The sequence below is a fragment of the Camellia sinensis genome, chromosome 8 (assembly GCF_055761805.1).
Source record: "Camellia sinensis isolate YWXY chromosome 8, ASM5576180v1, whole genome shotgun sequence".
Classification (NCBI taxonomy): domain Eukaryota; kingdom Viridiplantae; phylum Streptophyta; class Magnoliopsida; order Ericales; family Theaceae; genus Camellia; species Camellia sinensis.
Window position 1 is genome coordinate 176,899,833 of NC_138968.1, and position 20,477 is coordinate 176,920,309.

Consider the following 20,477-nt stretch of genomic DNA (forward strand, 5'->3'; position numbering starts at 1 on the left):
AGTTATTCATGATTCATTTGAATAGGTCGAGATTTAGTAGGAATTTGAGATTCATGAAAATCTTTAATATAGGGTAAAGTAACGACATGTTTTTTCCGATGCCAAAATGCAGTAGGCAAAGTGGAGCAGACAGTTGATTCAAGTTTTAATTTAAAATCATTGATTTGAGAGACAAGAACTGGATTAGTTAATTGTTGGTCTACTCGTTTGTGATTAATTTCTTCTTTAAGAAATTTTAAATGCCGAGTTAGGCGATTAATTTGATAAGAAATAGAACAATCTTTTAATTGATTTAAGTGTAATAATTCAGGAGGAGATAAAAATTTAAATGTAACAGGTTGGCCCAAAACATGTGTAGTGATTCCTGTACTGGATGTAGTAAAGGGATAAAGTAAATAGATAAATGGGGAGCCTAAGATAATTTTATCAGTCATGTTGGTGACTAAAACAAAAGAGGTTTTGAAACATACATTATCTTGGCAAACATGTACTTTAGGTAATTTATATTTGATATGCATTTTAGTACCATTAGCAGAGGTTAACTTTTCTTGACATTTTTCATAATATGTAGTAGGGAGTAATCCTTCTTGTATGTAATTTAAATCAGCACCAGTATCAATTAAAGCAATTAATTCTAATTCAAAATCATTAACAATTATTTTGATTTTGGAATACCATTTTTGAATGTAAAGTTTGTTGATTAGACTTAATCGTTTTTCTTCAGGATTATGAGATGGGGATTGGTGTGATCGGTTATCAAATATTAAATTATCCGGATGAGGATCAGATTCATGTTCAGATTCATGTGGGGATTCATGTTCATTGGTGTGGAAATTGTCTAAACTTTTATCAAGTTTTAAAGTAATAATTTCATCTTCTAATTTTTTATCTTTATGTTGTAAGTCTTTGATTGTTTGTTTAATCTGATTAATTTCTTGTTGTAAATCTTGTAATGTAACTTCTTTTTGTTTATTTTTAAATCTTTCTAAAGTTTTGGATAGACTAATTATAGGTTTATCAAATTTTGGTTTGGAATCTGAGTGGATTAATAGGGATTTTAATTTATCAGTATATTTTTGTTTTAACTTTGGATCATCTAACTTACTAATTAGATCGATTAGAGCGGATTCTTCTTGAGTGGTTTTGGTGAGAACAGTAATTTGTTTAACTGGTTTACAACAAACATCATTACAACCTAGATTAATATTATTATCAGAATTACTACTAGGTGAATGATAATCGGATGACGTATCAAGTTGATCAGAAGAGGAAGAATGACTAACAGAGTGATTTAATTGGAAAATATCATATAACTGATTTTTGGAGTTGTCATCAATTTGGAGTTGATTGACTCGATCTTTTAATTTTTGTTTTTCTTTACATTTATTAGAATAATGACCTTTTTGGCCACAGTTATAACAAGTAACATCTTTAGTAGATTTAGATTTTGGATGTGATTTAGATTTATAATATTTCTTTTTGGGTTTAGTATAGAAGTTATCATTGGATTTGGAAGGTATATAGTTTTTCTTATATTTATATTTCTTGGAATGTTTGTAGGATGATTTGTGTGATTTCCTACGGGAGGGTGCAACAGGAGGTAAACCATACTGTTCGCAGAAATTTCCTAATTCATACTTAGCTTTATGTTTATCTTTATTAGCTTTTTGAGTAAGTTTGAGGTCAATACACATTTTTAAACCTTCTTTTTGAATGGTACTAATTACATCACCATACGTGAGATTATCATATTCAATAACACCAGTGGGTTGACTAAGAACATCTCTAATTTTATGAGCAAATAAGCTGGGTAATCCATTAATAAATTTTTCTTTCCAAAATGATTTAGTACAGTCTTCTCTTAACATGACTCTAGAGGTAAATACATCTTTATACCATCGAAAATCACTTAAAGTTGGACAGTTAAGATTACTTAGTTGATCATGGATTCGAGAATAAATATTTGTAGGAGTACCAATAAAATGTCGAACTATGGTATAGATTAGTTGATTAATACCATCAGGGTGACAACATCCTAGAGATTCATCAAAAAGAGGGAGACCATTTTCATCAGTTTGATTAGCATAAATAACAGAGTCACGGTCTGTTTCAGTGAGATATTTTTCCCACCAAGATTTGAGCATACCAGTAAAACCAGAGGTAAGTAAGGAAACAATTTCAGGTTGAGTGTATTGGGGATAATTACTGAGATAACTATTGGCGACCATAGATAAATGGTTTAATTTTTGAAGGATTTGATCTTCACTGAGACCATCTATATTCCATTCGTATAATCGTTTAGCAGAAACAGAAAATTGATTACTAATATTTGTGTCTTCAAATTGGAGGTCGACAGGAGTTGGTTTGGAATACCAGTTTTTGGTATTGTGAGGATTAACTTTGGGATAGTGAATTTTATTAAGAGTAGTAGGTTGAAATTGTTGAGCTAATTGATTGATTTCATTATCAGTAGTATCAGTTTCAGATTGATCGGAAACAGTGTTAGTAGTAGGTTGTTGATTCAAGACAGTAAGACCTTTGTCTTTAGAGGTGGAAGTATCATTAGGAGTTAATTTGGTAAATAGTTGTTCAATAGCTTTGACAGTAGATTGATCAGTAGTGACGAGGCTAGTTCGTTTAGAACGATGACTAGGTAGATTAAGTAATGGTTGATCTAGAGATTTAGTTGATTTGGCAGATTGGTCATCTAAATTAGTTTCCAATTTATCTAATTGTTTACCAATAGTTTTGAGACATTGATTAGTATAATTGTTTTGTTCAATAACCTTTTTAATTTCAGTATCATTACCAGGTAATTTAAAAGGAGAGGCTGGGACTTCAGAACCTTGGTGATCAATAATTATAGTTTCTAGTGGAGGATGATTAGAACTAACAGAAGTATTTGGAGAAGTTTTCCATTTATGTTTGGTGATTGTATTAACCTTTTTGTAATATTGATCCATATAATCAAAGAAAGATAATTCAAAACCATATTGAACTATAAAATTATACCATTCTCTAGTTATTCGGGATTGTTGAACAGAATTATATTTAGCACTATAAGCATGTCTTTTAGTTTTATTTTCTTTGGAACGGAATTCAATAAGTAATTTATTTAAATCAGGAGTAACATCTTTTTTAATTGTCATTAGCTGAGGATTGACAGGTGGTATAAATCCTTCGAAATCAGTTTGAGTTGGGGAATTATTTGAAGCTATTTCTTCTTCAGGGAAATGTGAGGTAGTAGTATAAACAGGTTTACTAATTTGGGAAGTGGTAGAATTATCAATTCCTTTGAATTTATTTGTTGAAGTTGGATTAGTTGGACCAAGATGGATTTGACTGTTTTTCCTAAATAGAGGAGTGTTAAATATTTCATCATCAGTTGATATGTCGGAAGGGACACTAGATGTACTATGTCGAGAAGATTGACTTCGATTAAATTTGATATTTACTGATCCATCATTGTCTTGCTGGATATGTTGAATGTCATGGATTGAAGATTGTTGTTGATTATGTTGGTAATTTTCATTGACAGTAACCCATTGATCAGGTAAATTAATATCTTTCCATTCAATCATGTGAGGAATATTAATGTTTGATTCATTAGTACTACTGCTTTGGATTAATAAAGTTTTATCTTTGGGACTTTTATGTAAAGCATGAACATTTAAATTAGTTTGCATACATTTATAATGAACACGATAAATTAAAGCAATATTATGAGAAGAATCTAACATTTCAGTATATTCACCATGTAATTGAATGTTTAGTGTTAATGCCTTGAGAATATGTGGATCTCGTAAACTTAATGTAAAATCAGGAAAACAGTTAAAATGTACTGGACCTTTATTAAGACCAGTTTCCATCATTCCCATTAAACTAGCATTGTAATTAAGAAAACGAGCATCTCTTAAACAGAGTAAAACAGAAGTATTTTGTCCTATCATTGTTAGTGGATTGACACCAATTTGTATTAAACCAATATGCATAAAATTGTAACCACGATCTAAATGTCGTTTGATTAATTTTTTATCAAATAACTGACAAGTTTCTCTGGGTTTTTCTAAAGCATAAACTTGTTCAATAGTTTTAACATGGAGAGTAACTTTAAAAACATCCTGTATAAAAGAAGTTTTATAAATCTCTTTAATAGGTAGTTTTGGAATATTCCATCCGGAATTAATTTGATCATTTTGTATTTCAACATCTTCTTCATTAATTATGATGCCTGGATTAGGTATGGAAGGCAAGGTAGTTGACCTAGAACTGATTGATGAGTTACTTCTAAATAATCGATTCATTGTTTTGTGTTAATTAACCAGTTTTACAGATATCTTAATACATACCCTATTCTTGTCAATTTTACCACATACCTAGTGTACATACATACCCTATCTTTAAACCCCAAAGTCTGACTCTGCCTAAACCGAAGGACTTACAGAAGACTGGGAAGAAGTGGGTGACTTAAACTAGGTGGATAGAACAGACTGATCTCTTGGGTGATTAAGATGAACTGAAAACAGGATTAATTAAATAAACAAGGAAGACGATTATACAGAAGTAGCTAAACAGTTAGAAACAGGATACAACATTTCTTGGCTCTGATACCAAAAGGGCGGAAGCAGCATATATGAAGGAGATGGATTACGAAATCAAAATTTAAAAGGGCGGAAGCAGCATATATGAAGGAGATGGATTACGAAATCAAAATTCAACACATCAGATAAGAACTAAGCACATTAATAAAACCATTTAATTAAAATATTCAAACTAATTATTAATCAAAACATTTTAAATAACAAAAATAACTTACAATTACAATTGTAGCAACTGCAAGGATCTTAAATAGGTACAACGAAGCAACTGGTAAGGCTCTCAAAACACTCTGGTTTTTCTTACCACATATATATATATATATATATGTTTTATAGGGGTAAAATAGTAATTTAACATTAGGGATAAATCGGGCTAGGAAATGGGGACGGGGCTGGGCCGGGTCGGGTACGGGGCTGGGATACTTATCCCCATTCCCGGCCCGAATCTGTTCAGGGATTGATTTTTAAATACCATTCCCGTCCCGTCGGGGATATTTTTCGGGGAAAACCCACTCAGGTCGGGGGGTCGGGTCCCCATCGGGCCGGTTTCAAATTGTCATCCCTAACCTTTCTATTACATCACTTCAAACCCAATCCGTATTTCATAAAAAGTTAAAAAGTGCACTTATTTAGATCATCCCAAACAACCCCTATTTGCTATTCACTCGTTACTATTCATTATGAATAAACTTACTATTTAAAATATTACCTGCTATATAGGTCACTTTCATTTCTTGAAAATTGTATTTTCTTTTACATTTTAAATTAATTTTAAATAAATAAAACTAATGACACACCATATTTAATTATTTTTCCTCTATATTTTGTCTTGTTACGATTTGTATTACTATTTAAGAATTTGAGATTCATATCTTTATTTATTACTTATAAATATTCATATTTTATGTAGTAACATATATGAATTTCTTGTAAAAAAAATCTTTTAGAAACTTTTATAAATTCATAATTTTTTTTTTATCAATTTAATATCGCTAATGAAATTTTTTTCTCCATAAAATTCATGAGTTTTCTTTATAATATTTTTTAATATCTAAAATATTGTAAAGCATAAGTTAAAAATAAAATATAATAAAATAACTTAGAAAAATCTATCATTTGTCAATATTTATTAATTGTAATAAATGAATACTTTCTTTTACCGACTACACTTGAAAACAATAATTGCTAATATAGTTAATTAGGAAAATATAGAACAACGCTTACCTCATTGTCATACATATAGTAAACAAGATTGTGTTTTTTTTCCATATTAGTGATTTATATTTTACAAATTGAAGATAATTTTCAGGTAATAATTTATATGTGTCTCTATCTCTCTTTTATTTTAACATTATGTGATATTTTTAATTTATAAATTTTAAGATTTTGTTAGAAAATCATTTCACTTAGGCCTCGTTTGGGAAGCGATCCGTTTAGCCAAAAAGTCAAAAAGTCACTAAAAAAATAAAAAAACCAACAACTCATACCAAAAAGTGAAAGATTCTCTTTTTCTCTCTACTTTTTGCACATCTTTTCATAAAAAGTCAAAAAGTCATCCAAAATATACTAGTGTGGGGATGTATTTTCTGAATACCAACACGTGGCATGGTGACGCTGACGTGTCAGCCGAGGTGCCACGTGTCTTGGTAGTTATGTTGAGGTTATCTTTGACGAGGCCGAGGTGATCTCCGAAGATATCGGAATCCGAGATAGGCGGATAAATGGATAAGGGGCAAGAGTCCTAGATAAAAGAGAAGACTTTGCTAAGATAAGGATAAAGCTCTTAGGGAGTTTATCTTTATCTCTTGAAGAAGTCCAAAGTTGACATTGAATTAGAGTCCATAGAAGTCAGACTTCTAGTGGGACTTGGATTGAGTAAACTATAAAAGAGAGGCACCCCCGTGGGTCTAAGGTACACAGTCTTATACTCAAGCTTGTGAGTTTAGCACTTGATTATCTTTGAGAGATATACTGACTTGATCGTCGGAGTGCCCCCAGGTGGAAGAGCCACCGTTGGAGCCTTTTCTTTCTGTTATAGGTTTGCTAAAGCCATCTATTCTGCCGGTGCTCTCCAGCTGATTACTAGGCGGGCAGTATGGTCAAAAAATTACCCACACAATTTGGCGCCGTCTGTGGGAACTTAGAAGAATAGATGGCCAGTGACGGACAGAGGGAAAACATTGGGGGCGACACTCCTGCTGGGAGTGGCAGACCAATTGATCTTGACTTTGAAGGAGACAACCACAACACAGAAACTCATGGCCAGGGCCACGGAGAGAAAGACGTCGGCTAGGAGGGCAACACTTCAAAGAAGACAGACCAAGGCAAGTACTATAACGAAGATAACCTTCAGGTATGGAGGGATAGGTGCCTATGGAGGGATGAGGAAGTAAAAGACTTGGCAAACAAGTTGGCGGACCTACAGTCGGTCGTCAACTTCATGATGCAAAATAATGTCATGCAGCCACCATACCCGCTGCAGGATACACCGATGCCAGCAACCAATGCCCAGAAGGGAGGAAAATGAATAATCCCCGAAGTCCCTCAGCACACCAGGAGCGGAAGGCACTCTCACCGACCTTCCAGGGAAGGCGGACGAGAGGAACCGAGATGAGAAAAGTCCCAAAGGACGTATCACACGAAGGATCCAGAGCCCATAGAACATCGCCATGTTCAAGGGCAAGCACTCTGCTTTGACACAACCCATGGAGAAAGATCAAAACGGGCCCACCACGAGGCCGAAAGTAGTGTGCCAAAAGATTGAAATCCAGAGATAGCCGAGCTCCAGGTAGGAGTAAAGAAGATTTGAGGGATTACCTCAAAAGGAGGCAGCAGAATGTTGAAGCCGAGGTGACTTCCACAGTTAAGCCGAGAACACCATTCTCGGTGGAACTGGACAAATTTGAAGCACCAAAGAGATTCAGTATGCCGAGATTCCAAATTTATTATGGTAAGTCAGATCCCAACTTTCATGTTGGACTATATCTAAATTCAATGGCGTTATATAGTGGGAACGAGCCATTGCTCTGCAAAGTATTCCCCTCATCCTTTGGGGAAATTGCATCCGATTGGTTCCATAAACTACTGAAGGGAAGCGTAAAGACGTGGGAAGGATTGGCCGAGATGTTTGTGGCCAGGTTTGTGACGAACAAACTACAGCCCTTGAAGGTCGACGCCCTGATGGCTTTAAGAATCACCAAGGAAGAAAGCCTTAGGGCCTACGCGAAGAGGTACTACGAGGTATTCAATCGAATACCCGAATGCAACCAAGAAGTGGCGGTCGTGTCTTTCAAGAATGGCCTGAAAGATGACTGCCCACTACGGAAGTCTTTGGCAAAAACATTGCCAAAAAGCATGGAAGAACTCATGGCGAGAATCGAGAAGTACGCCAGAGCCGAGGAAGATACGTCGGGAAACAAAAAGATAAAGCAAGAGAAAGGAAACGGCTCGCCGAAGCGAGGCCGAGGTAGCAACGGACCGACCAAACAAGAAACAGAATTGAAGGGTAAACAGGCAGTGACGACGGTGTTCCGAATCCCTATCCATAAAGTCCTAGATCAAATACGAAACCAGCCCTATTTTAGGACACCAGCAAGAGCACCAGGGGAATTTATGGGAAGAAACGTTGGTAGGCGCTGTGCTTACCACAATGAAGAAGGACACCCAACTCAGGGCTGCAGAGCCTTAAAAGCACACTTTGAAGATTTGGTAAGGCAAGGCCATCTGAGGGACCTTGTAGATGAGGCCAGGACAAGAGAAGAACAAGCAAAATTGCCTCAAGCACCTGCAGCTCCGCCTCCCCCAGCACAACAACCACAGGGAGGGGGACCACGGGTGGTTAATGTCATCTACTCAAGAGTGAGCGAAAACGACATTCGGGGAGAAACCCAAAGAGTAAAACACCTGCAGCACGTAAACCAGGTCAAACACAAAAGACCTCGGCCTGAAGAAAGCCAAGGACCGATGATAACCTTTACTGAAGCCGACCTAGAGATGGTCCAGCATCCGCATAATGATGCCTTGGTAGTATCCATCCAGGTTGGGGAATGCCAAGTAAAACGCATACTAATAGATCAAGGCAGCTCTTGTGACATCATGTACGTCAGATGTTACAAGGAGTTGGGCCTTCATCCTGATGACCTGGAACAATCCAGCAACCCTATTGTCGGCTTCAATGGAACGCCGACATGGCCACTGGGCGCAGCAAGCGTGGAAGTACAAGCTGGAACTAAGAAGATCAAGACAGAATTTATGGTGATTGACACACCCTCGCCATATAACATCATCTTGGGAAGACCATGGTTGCATGCAATGGGGGCAGTTCCCTCAACATTGCATCAACTACTACGGTTCCCCACAGAGCATGGGATTGAGGAAGTTAGAGGAGATCAACTGCAGACAAAAAGTTGCTCCATGGCAGCAACGAAGTCTACTTGCAGCATTCGAGAGCCAAAAGAGGCAGAGATTGAAGACGAGGACATGGAGGTCCTAGATGATGTTGGCAAGGAGCCAACCGAAAAGAGTGAAGAGACACTAAAGAAAATCCTTGTCCAGGAGGGAAACGAAGAACGCTTCTTTCTTTTCGGTTCAGGCTTAGCCGAAGAAGAGGAAAAAGAACTGGAAGATTTTTTGAGAGCCAACATTGAGGTGTTCGCCTGGACACCTTATGAAATGCCTGGCATTGACCCTGAGGTCACTTGCCACAGACTGAATGTCGACAGATCGGCAAAACCTGTGATTCAACGAGCCAGAAGACCGACGTTGATGCACGTCGAAGCAGTAGAAGAAGAAGTAGACAAACTTCTGGAGGCCAGGGCCATCCGAGAAGTTCACTACCCGACATGGCTGTCCAACACAGTAGTAGTGAAAAAGAAGAACGGCAAATGGAGGGTCTGTGTAGACTTTACCAGCCTCAACAAAGCCTGTCCCAAAGACAGCTTTCCTCTGCCCAAGATTGACCAGCTAGTAGATGCAACTTCAGGGCACGAAAGGATGATTTTTTTGGATGCATACAGAGGGTACCACCAGATTGCCATGTACCCTCCAGACGAGGAGAAGACCGCGTTCATCACCCCTAAAGGCTTGTACTGTTACAAGGTAATGCCTTTTGGGTTGAAAAACGCAGGAGCAACTTACCAAAGGTTAGTAACAAAGATGTTCAAGCACCTGATTGGCAAAACGGTAGAAGTCTACATCGATGACATGGTCGTGAAGACCAATGAATCTAAGGGTCATCTTGCCGACCTAAAAGAAGTCTTTGATATACTTAAAACATACCGGCTCCGACTCAACGCATCAAAGTGCGCGTTTGGAGTTGGATCAGGTAAGTTTTTATGGTATCTAGTAACAAGAAAGGACATTGAGGCCAGCCCAGACCAAATCAAGGCCATCCTAGAGCTGAAGAGCCCAACGTCGACAAAACAGGTTCAGATGCTTACTGGAAGGGCCGCAGCCCTAAACAGATTCATCAGCAGAAGCTCAGATAAATGCAGACCCTTCTTCAACTTGGTGAAAAAAGCCACAGACTTTCTATGGACAGAAAAATGCGAAGCCGCTTTAACCGACCTAAAGAAGTACTTGACCACAACTCCGGTTCTTTCCAATCCAGAACCAGGGGAAGAACTGTTTTTGTACTTGGCAATTTCAGAACACACAGTCAGTGCAGTACTAATCCGAGAAGAAAAAGAGGAGCAAAAGGCTGTTTATTATGTAAGTAAAACCTTGGCCAATGCAGAAACAAGGTATCTACCACTGGAGAAATTAATGCTAGCCTTAGTAATGGCTTCAAAAAAGTTGAACCATTACTTTTAGGCGCACAAGATTATGGTCTTAACAGAGCATCCACTGAAGTCCTTGTTGCAGCAAGGAGACTTAACAGGAAGGATAGCAAGATGGGCCGTAGCCCTAGGTCAGTATGACCTGGAGTTCAGGCCGAGAACAGCTGTAGACGTCCCTGAACGCCCCGGGAGGGATGAGTCTCGTTCTGTTCATTTGGGGTTCACTACAGTTCGGACTCTCAAATTGTCACGGTTCTAAATCTGAACCAAAGAGTCCAAATCCGGCAAATCGTTTTGAGAAAACAGATTTTGAAAGAAGTGCCAAACATGGACTGCTTTGCCAGATACAGAGTCGCCACCTAAATGTTTTATTTTGGGGAAATTTAGGAAAGCCTGACTCGTTTGCCTAAGGCCACGTGTCCGTCATCACCAAAGTTGCCTCGGCTCGAGAACTTGGGTATGATTGGGGAAGGTCACTTCGTGAGCACCCCCGCTCGCCTGATCAAAGATCGGCCTCTACTAACCATGATATCTAGTTTTGAAAACTTTATGCGTTCTTATTCCGGTTATTAGCCTAGATTTACTATGTGATGCACACAGCATACAAGTATAGACTGGGTCGTCTGAATTGGAACAAAACATTTCATGTTTGTTTATTTTGAAAATGGTTTGATGGTGCTACTCGCAAGTAGGCTAAGACATGGATTTGCCACCCTCGGATGGGCTTAGAAAACATGATTTTGCCACTATCTAGTGGGCTTAAAACTCACAGTTGATGAATTGTTCCAATCCAAATAACCCAACCTTCACCCACAGGCATTCAAGCAGTTATATCACATAAGCATATAGCCTCATGGTAAGCATGCTATTCATGGCAATCACTCACACGCATGCAAGGATGCTAAAGCATAAAAACTTACCGAGTACTCCAAGCCAAAACAGAAACTATGTTAGAAATCCATGCATGATCCTAACTATACAGAAATGCCTAATGTAACACATGCAAAAATGCAACTAATATAGGCTCGGCTATTCTAAACATGGCATATGAAATGCTATAGCTAACATGTATTCAACTTGGATTTGAAAATACAATGCAGTTAGTATGATGCGCCGAGCCCGGTGCATGCAAAACAGATGAATGAATGCAAACATGCTATCATACTGTATGCTAATTGAAACATGCCCTAATCTAACCATCATAAGCGGGTAAATAAAAGGGAGAAAGACGGGTTGGAAGACATACATCACACACACGCACACTTATTACAGTTGTGCCCTTGCACAGAGGGTTCGAATAAATAATATACAGTCCCAAATAATTACAGTCCAAATAAATAATACAGTCCAAATATGTACAAAAATCCTAATTAATTACCAAATTAACTAAGAAAACAATAAACTGGCATGCAAGCCAGGGACTGCCTTGACTCTTCTTCAGATGATGAATAATGCATATCCGGGTTGCCTTTGCACGGAAATCCACTGTGATGCTCTAATTAGCCTCTGTTTTGCAATAATTTTTTGGAAAGCGCGCCAAGCCCCGGAAGACTGCTGATTCTTGATTTGCTGCAACAGAGAGCAGGAAAGGGGCATGGCAATGTATTTTCACAAATGTATGCATGCTTCGATCCTCGTGCCACCAATCACGCATCTCGATGCATGATGGCCGAGGAGTCGAATTGCACAACTCAATATGAAATGAATGCACATATAAACACAACAAAACCTAAACTCCATCATGGATAATCCGGAGTGTCGGTGATTGGGAATTGAGACACGTTCCGTCACTCGAAGTACGAAACGTCCCTCGTTTCCCGTGCTCGGGCTAACTCCTATCCCAAGCACGATGTAATATGCATGATATGCATGAAATGCAACTAAGATACAACCTAACATACACAATGCTATGAAATGGCATACACGATGCACGAGATAACATGGCATACACAATGCGCTAATATACAACCTAGCATACACAATGCTATGAAATGAAATGGCATACACAATGCAATATGGGCTTACACCAACATGAGTGGACCTCAGCCACACTCACATAAGAGGCCATGAGATGAAAAATGAGACACTCGAAATGCGTGCACACATGCACGCAAACCGAGGACCAAACCTAAGGCACGAATGCCACTCTAACAAGACATGGCAAGGCATGGGATATGGCATACTAGCATACAAATTTCAGTACCAAAGTATGATGCAAAACAGCCCTGAAACATGGCAATATGGTACCCGATGCATGAAATGAAACCCGAAACGCAAAACTAGGCACACACAATGGCCTATAGCTATACAAAGCATGTATTATTTGAACATGAAGTGTGAATAAAGAATCAAGAAAGTCCCAAAACAAGCATATTTACAGTTTTAAGCAAGGCCAAAAGGTGAACACAAATAGGGCTAAATTAACATGCAAAAATGGCCCCAAAAGAGAGATAATGAAGCAAGTAGCAGCTGCTGGCCCTAAATGGCCAAGAGCCCTTCAACAAAGTTTAAGAGGAGCTCAAAATGAAGCACTTTACAGTTTACAAAAAGCCACAAAAACAAACAAAAGTATGGCTAAACTATTGTGCAAGAAATGGGCCAAAAGGGAGACAAAGAAGCAAGTGATGGTTCCTGGCCTCAAACAGAGGAGGGCCCTTCAACAAAGTTTAAGAGGGGCCCAAAATATGGTGTTTTACAGTTAGTGACCAAATCCAAAACAGTGCACATGCAAGCTTAAAATACTATGCAAAATAAGGCCTAAAAAGAGGTTTAAACACAAAGAGCAAAAATGGAGCTTCAAATAGCAAAGGTCACTTGATCAAACATGAAGAAGGGGTCAAAATAAGGCTATTTAAAGTTTGGACCAGAGCCCAAAAATACAAGCACAAGGGGCTAACAAAACATTCAAAAAATAAGGCCAAAAGAGGGATAAAGAGGCAAGTGACAAAAGGAAGTCTCAAATAGTGAAGATCCCTTCATCAATGTTGAAGAAAGGCTCAAAATAAGCCACTTTTCAGTTCATAACCAAGCTCAAAACAATTTACAAATAGGCCTAAAATACTATGCAAGAAAGAGGCATACAAGAGAGGTAAAGAAGCAAGTGTTAAAAGGAAGTCTCAAACAGGGAGAGACCCTTAAAAAAACATGAAAAGAAGCTCAAAATAATTCTATTTTCAGTTAGGGTCGGAGCCCAAATATGCAAGCAAGTATAGCTTAGATTGTATGCAAAAATAGGGCCAAAAAGAGGAGAAGGAGACTTACCCTTGAAGAACCAATCTTTGACAGCCTTTGGACCAAGTTTGGGTGCTCCTAAGCTCTGAAAAAAACAGCCTCAAGCTGCTGGTGTGGAGTATGGAGGCCTTGTGCTATGAGGTGTAGTGTAAAATGGTGTAGGATTTGAAGGATTTTGGTGCTTGGAGTAGAGAGGGAGAGAAATGTAATGCAAGAGCCTAAAACAATTTTTTGTAACCTCTCAGATGGGTGCTGGAGGTGCTATTATATAGGCAAAAGAGGGGGAAAAGAGGGGGAAAAAAAGGGGGGGAAATGAATTCAAGTTTCCCCCCAAAAGTGCAGCCCCCCGGATACACAATCTGGGGGGAAACAAAATACATATCTGTAATGTACCTGGAGAGAGGATCAAGGCCGGCTGGTTTGCTAGGGTTTAGGTGGCCGGCCGGCTCTCCCCATGGCCGGCCGGCCAAGGGTCAAAAGGTTCAAGCAATATTAGTGGCCGGCCACCCCAGATTGGTGGCCTTCCATGTGTGCACAACACAACCATGTGGTCAAAAACTGGAGAGAATGAACCAGGAGAGAGAAAATGTCACTTTTATGAGGGGTTCAAAAGGGTCACACACAATTACTGGCCGGCCATATGATATTGGTGGCCTCCCAGGTGTGTACAACACAAATATGTGGTTTAGGGCAAGAAAAAGTGGCCTCAGGATGGTCAACATTGGCTTTCAAGTGAGAAAAACGGGCGACAGAGGGCGATGGAGGGATAAAACTGGTTGTCAGAATAATTACTGGCCTCCCACCCTTCTACGACCTTCCTAATAGTGAAACAGAGGTCCCTGCCAAAAATGAATTCAAACCGATGCAAAATGGAGGTTCGGGGGCTGAAATGCGCAGCCCGAGGCCCCGAAAACTGACTGTTAGGCACCGGAAGTGGTGTTCAACCATGAAGTTGGTTTTTCGAGCCACAGTGTCCCTCAAAAGGGAGCAGATAAGATGCATGCCAAAAACCGGAGCAAACGGACGTGGTTAAGCGGTCCTGAACCGAGGCACACGGCCGTCGGCTTCGAAAAATCGAAAACCGGGCTCCAAACGGGCAAAATGGCCTATGACCACGAAGCGTAGCCTACGGCTACTGAGAGATGATCTACGAGACCTCTCCCTCCCTTCGGGAAGAGAAAACAGAGCCTGGTTCGCAAACCGAGGCAAAGCATGAAAGAGTCCGGAAGTCCGGAGGCAAGGCTCGCAGCCGAGACTCTGAAACCTCTGAACAAGCACGATATGCAACCTCACCAAGCGCTCAATCGGTGACGTCTGAGTCTTAAGGTCGGTCAAAAATGGGGTGTCTACAACAGCAGTTAAAGGCCAAGTTTTGGCCGACTTCGTGGTAGAATTCACCCCCGAAACCATTGAACATCGAGCTCCGTTGAGCTAGGATGAGCATCGTCCCAGCAAGCAAGGAGAATCCCAGCCAAAGGCAAAAGAGCAAAGGAAGGAAAAGCTCAGACCCTGCAGCATCTACATCGGCGACTCATTCAGACTATTCGTCGATGGAAGTTTGAACCGACAAGGAGCGGGGGCAGGAGTACTGCTGATATCTCCAAATGGAGAAATAATAGAAGAGTCCATCCGTTTGGGGTTCAAGGCCTTAAACAATGAAGTGGAATACGAAGCATTAATTGCAGGACTAAAACTGGCAGCAGCAGCAGCAAAAGCAGATGAGGTAATAGTTTTTTGTGATTCACAACTTATTGTTAACCAATCAACAGGAGAATTTGCAGCCAGAGACGAAAGGATGTCGGCATATGCAAAAGAGGTCATCAGATTAGCAGCCCTATTTCAGAATTGCAGATTACTCCAAGTTAGCCGAGATGACAACACCCACGCCGACACGTTGGCTAACCTGGCAAGTTCAATGCAAATTGGAAAAACAAGGACAATTATGATCGACTATATGTCAGGCCCGAGCATAGAACCACGAAGCACAGGACAGGAAGCAATGTGTGTGGACATGGGGCCAAGCTGGATGGATGCAATTGTTGCATTCCTGAAAGAAGGAAAGCTGCCAGAAGATCGTAAGGAGGCACACAAAGTCAGACTGAAATCGGCAAGATTCTGTCTGATAGAAGATGGACACCTCTACAGAAGGTCCTTCACTGGACCACTTTTAAGGTGCGTACACCCTTTGCAGGTTGAAGATTTCCTGTATGAAATTCATGAAGGAATTTGTGGAAGCCATGTTGGGGGCAGATCATTAGCCCACAGGGCCATTACCCAGGGGTATTGGTGGCCCTACATGTAGAAGGATGCTGAAGCCTACGTAAAGAAGTGTGAACAATGCCAAAAGTTTGCACCTTTGATACATCAGCCAGCTGCTGACCTAAACCCAGTGTCCAGCCCTTGGCCGTTTGCCCAATGGGGCATGGATCTGGTTGGGAAACTTCCCCAGGCAACTGGGCAGAGAAAATACTTGCTGGTGGTAACAGATTACTTTACAAAGTGGATAGAGGCAGAACCTCTTGCCAAAATCCGAGATGTGGACGTCAAGAACTTTATATGGAGAAACATCATCACCAGATTTGGGATTCTAAGAGCAATAGTTGCCGACAACAGAACACAGTTTGACAGGAAATTCATCATGAACTTTTGTGCGAAATTTAAGATCAAAAATTACTTTTCAACACCAAGTTTTCCCCAAAGTAATGGGCAAGCAGAAACATCCAACAAAGTAATTTTGGATGGAATAAAGAAGAGGCTACAGGCAGCAAAAGGAAAGTGGGTAGACGAGTTACCCAACGTGCTTTGGGCATATCAGACTACGCCGAGAAGATCAATAGGGGAATCCCCCTTTGCCATGGCTTATGGCACAGAAGCTGTCATCTCATTGGAGATCGGCATCCCAGGGATCAGGACCCAGGGAGTAGAGAATGGCACCAACGGCATACTCTTAGCCCGAGAGCTGCATTTTTTGGAAGAACGAAGAGAGAAAGCTGCAATTTAGCTCGCAGTATACCAGCAACAACTTGCCAGAGCTTACAACAAGAAGGTCAATCCAAGAGATTTTCAAGTCGGCGACCTAGTCCTAAGAAAAGTCGTCGGCAACAAGAAGGATCCCAGAAAAGGCAAGCTTGGCCCAAACTGGGAAGGACCCTACAGAATTACTTCGGTATTAGGCAATGGAGCTTATCGGCTAGAAGATAATGAGGGCAAAGCACTGCCAAGACCTTGGAACACTTGTAATTTGAAATTCTTCTATCATTAGATGTGCAGTATTTTTGGCCGATGTCATCAATAAAATCCTTTCCCTTTTCTTAAAACACATATATTTAAAATTACATATTGGTGTTTTTGGAGACATGAATAAAGAGAACCCAAGTAGAATTCAAGTTCACATTGGGGGCAGAGAGAAGACAGATTATTCCTTAATTCACTTGTTGAAATTTGTAGCAATTTACAAGTTGGAATTAAGCTGATTCCTTATCTTCACTTGTTGAAATTTGTAGCAATTTACAAGTCGAAGCTAAGCCGAGATTATTCCTTAATTCACTTGTTGAAATTTATAGCAATTTACAAGTTAGAATTAAGCTGATTCCTTATCTTCACTTGTTGAAATTTGTAGCAATTTACAAGTCGAAGTTAAGCCGAGATTATTCCTTAATTCATTTGTTGAAATTTGTAGCAATTTACAAGTTGGAATTAAGCTGATTCCTTATCTTCACTTGTTGAAATTTGTAGCAATTTACAAGTCGAAGTTAAACCGAGATTATTCCTTAATTCACTCGTTGAAATTTGTAGCAATTTACAAGTTGGAATTAAGCTGATTCTTTATCTTCACTTGTTGAAATTTGTAGCAATTTACAAGTTGAAGTTAAGCCGAGATTACTGGTTCTCTTCACTTGTTGAAATTTGTAGCAATTTACAAGTCGAAGTGAAACTGAGGTTATAGCTTGCACACTTATAGCAATCTACAGGTTGGTCCAACCAAAGAAGATGCTTAACACTTGTTGAAATTTGTAGCAATTTACAAGATAATGTTAAGCTGACATGTGATCATCTGTTGAAATTTGCAGCAATTTACAGGTTGAAGTAAAAGCTAAGTATATTGTTTAAACACTTGTTGAAATTTGTAGCAATTTACAAGTAGATCATTGTTATAACTTGAGAAAAATTTACAGTATATGATTAACACTTGTTGAAATTTGTATCAATTTACAAGTAGGTTAGACCAAGATCACTGTTTAAATACTTGTTGAAACTTGAGAAAAAGTTTGCAAAAGTTAAACATCAGCATATGTTTTATACTTGTTAAAATTTATGAAAAGATTGCAGGTCAGTATCTTGCCGAAGTAAAGCTTGTAGTTATTACACCCGAGATATGTAACCCCGAGAAGATTGCACAAAGATGGCAAAGTATGAAAGGCATACAAAATATTCCAAGTATAGAACTATGTAGAAGCAAATCAAGAGAAATTAAAAGATTAAAGCATCCATAGAAAAACTTGCAGTTGTGTACAAAAGAAAGGCACATCGGCCATGAAAGGAAGCTTACATTGTCCAGAAAATAAAACAAAACACAAAGGTGCAAAAGAAAAGACATGAAAGCTAAGACTTTTCAGCATCAGCAACTGGCTGGATCTGAACCTGAGAAGTCTCCTGAAGAGATACCTCGGCTTCTTTATCTGCAGCAATCTTGGCGTCGATCTCAGCAAGGGTTTCATCAACGCTCTTGCCGACTGGAGGAACATCAGATGACGCTTGCTCAGGAGTGGTCTCATTGATAACCTCATCATCCTTCTCATGAGTCAAGTCTAGGACTTGATCATCCTGAGGAGGAGACTTGGTCTCACTGGTATCCTTGGGCTTCCTTACCAAAGCTTCATCATCATCCTTATCCTCATCCTCAGATTCAGACTCAGATTCATCTTCAGCTTTACTTGGAGGTGGAGGAAATGGAAGAGGAATAGCGTCGGCTTTGCGCAGTGGTGAATCGTCAGGAATGTTAAGCTTCTTGGCAAGGGCCATCCAACCAAGAGAGAAGCCCCTGTTGCATGCCTGCCTGACTTGAAGTTTATATTCCTCAGTGACGTCGGCCATGCCCTGGGCGTAAGCCTTCTCATCAGCTTCCTTGATCTCGGTTTTTTTTGGTGGCCAGAGCCTTCTGAAGCTCTTTTTCGGCTTGGGCCTTTTTTACCTCGGCCTCTTTTTTCTCGGCCTCGGCAACTTTTCTGATAGCCTCAGCAGACTCCGCTTTTTCTTCGGCCATCTGTTGGGCCTTAGTGGCAGCCTCGGCCTGATCTTCCGACTTCTTTATCTTTGTCAGAACAGTTTTGTTTTCCTTTTTCAAGGCAGAAACCTCCCGCCTCGTATCGGCCAACTTCTCTCTTGTTTCAAAAGCTTGCATGGAGAGAGAATGAGCATGTTGAATGGCCTGAAAGAACCCAAGGGAAAAGTTATTACACAAACCTTGCAAGTATAGAAAAAAGGGACAGAAAGACAAGTTACCAAATGGGGGAACTTACTTGTACAGAGCGTTGGAGCATAAGGGCGTAGTTCTCATACTCGCTCATCTTGGCATTTCACTCAAGATCACCGGGAAGGAGAACAGCAGTACTGAGTGCCACGCCGACGTTTATGTCTTCGGCACTGTCAGAAGCTAGAACAGGCTTATCCTCCAGGGTGATTTCAGGCACCCAGGGGACTCTTAGTACTTTGGAACCCGAGGTCGTCGCAGACGATGACCTCGGCTTCTTTGATTGAGTGGACTCTGACGGCTGGGCCTCAGCAGACTTCTTGGCAGAAGCAGAAGCACTCTTTTTACTCTCAGCCAATTGTGAGATGGGCAGAGCATCCTCAGCCTCAACCTCAGTAGCTTTGGCCTTGGGCTGAGCCTTTTTGATTCTTTTTGGCTTTGGTGGGGGCATGGATTGAGCTGGAACAGCATCAACGTCGGCAGGTAGGTCTGCTAAGAGATCAACAGCGACAGGCTTCGAGCGACCCATCTCAGCAGTCTTGACAAGACGTCGCCGACGTTTTCTTTCTGGTATTGGGATTAAGTATGGGGCTGAAGTAGATGGCAGATCAGCTGGGTCAGAAGTGGATCCTTGGTCTGCTCGTGATGAAGAGGCGGTTTGAGTTGTGGCAGTAGGAGGAGAAAGGCTTTTCTTCTTTTGTTTAGGAACGTCGGGCAAAGTCGACTTGTACGTCGGAATAAAATTCAGTACCAGTGGGGCCTGGTGCTTTTGGATTGGCAGATCTAGGAGCTTCATTAAGTCTCTGCTGGGAACGTAGGATTGGCAAAAGTCTTTTGGTAACTTACGAACGTCTGCAAGAAGAGATAAACATTAGAAACAGATAAAATATTGAAGACTTGAATAGAAACAACTAAAGTATTGACATTGGGCTTTTACCCTTGCCCTCTTTAATAGTTTGGGGAAGAGGGTAGAGATGGACGTCCTCGTCTGGGCCAAACTCCCAATTTCCCGAAGCAATAACGTAGTCATCTCTAGCCCCCTTGTTGGAGTCTGGGAGGTTAGCTACGATTTTGTATTCTGTCGACCTCGGCTTAAGATAATAAACAAAGCCTTTTTCCTTCAGGCTAGGGGGGCACATGGTATAACAGTACTGAATGTCGGCCAGGGTAATCCTAGCGTTCTCCTGCCTAGCTAAAGCTATGATGCCATTGATCACTCGATAAGAGTTTATGGCAAGTTGCATAGGGTTCAACTTGTAAAAGTGAAGAATTTCACGAAAGAGAATGTTAAGTGGGAGCCGAAGTTCGCACTCAGTAAAAGCTACTATAGGAAAGGGCATTGAATCATATGTGGGCATGATAGAGTCATTATCTTCAGCTAGCCTCAGATGGACATCGGCA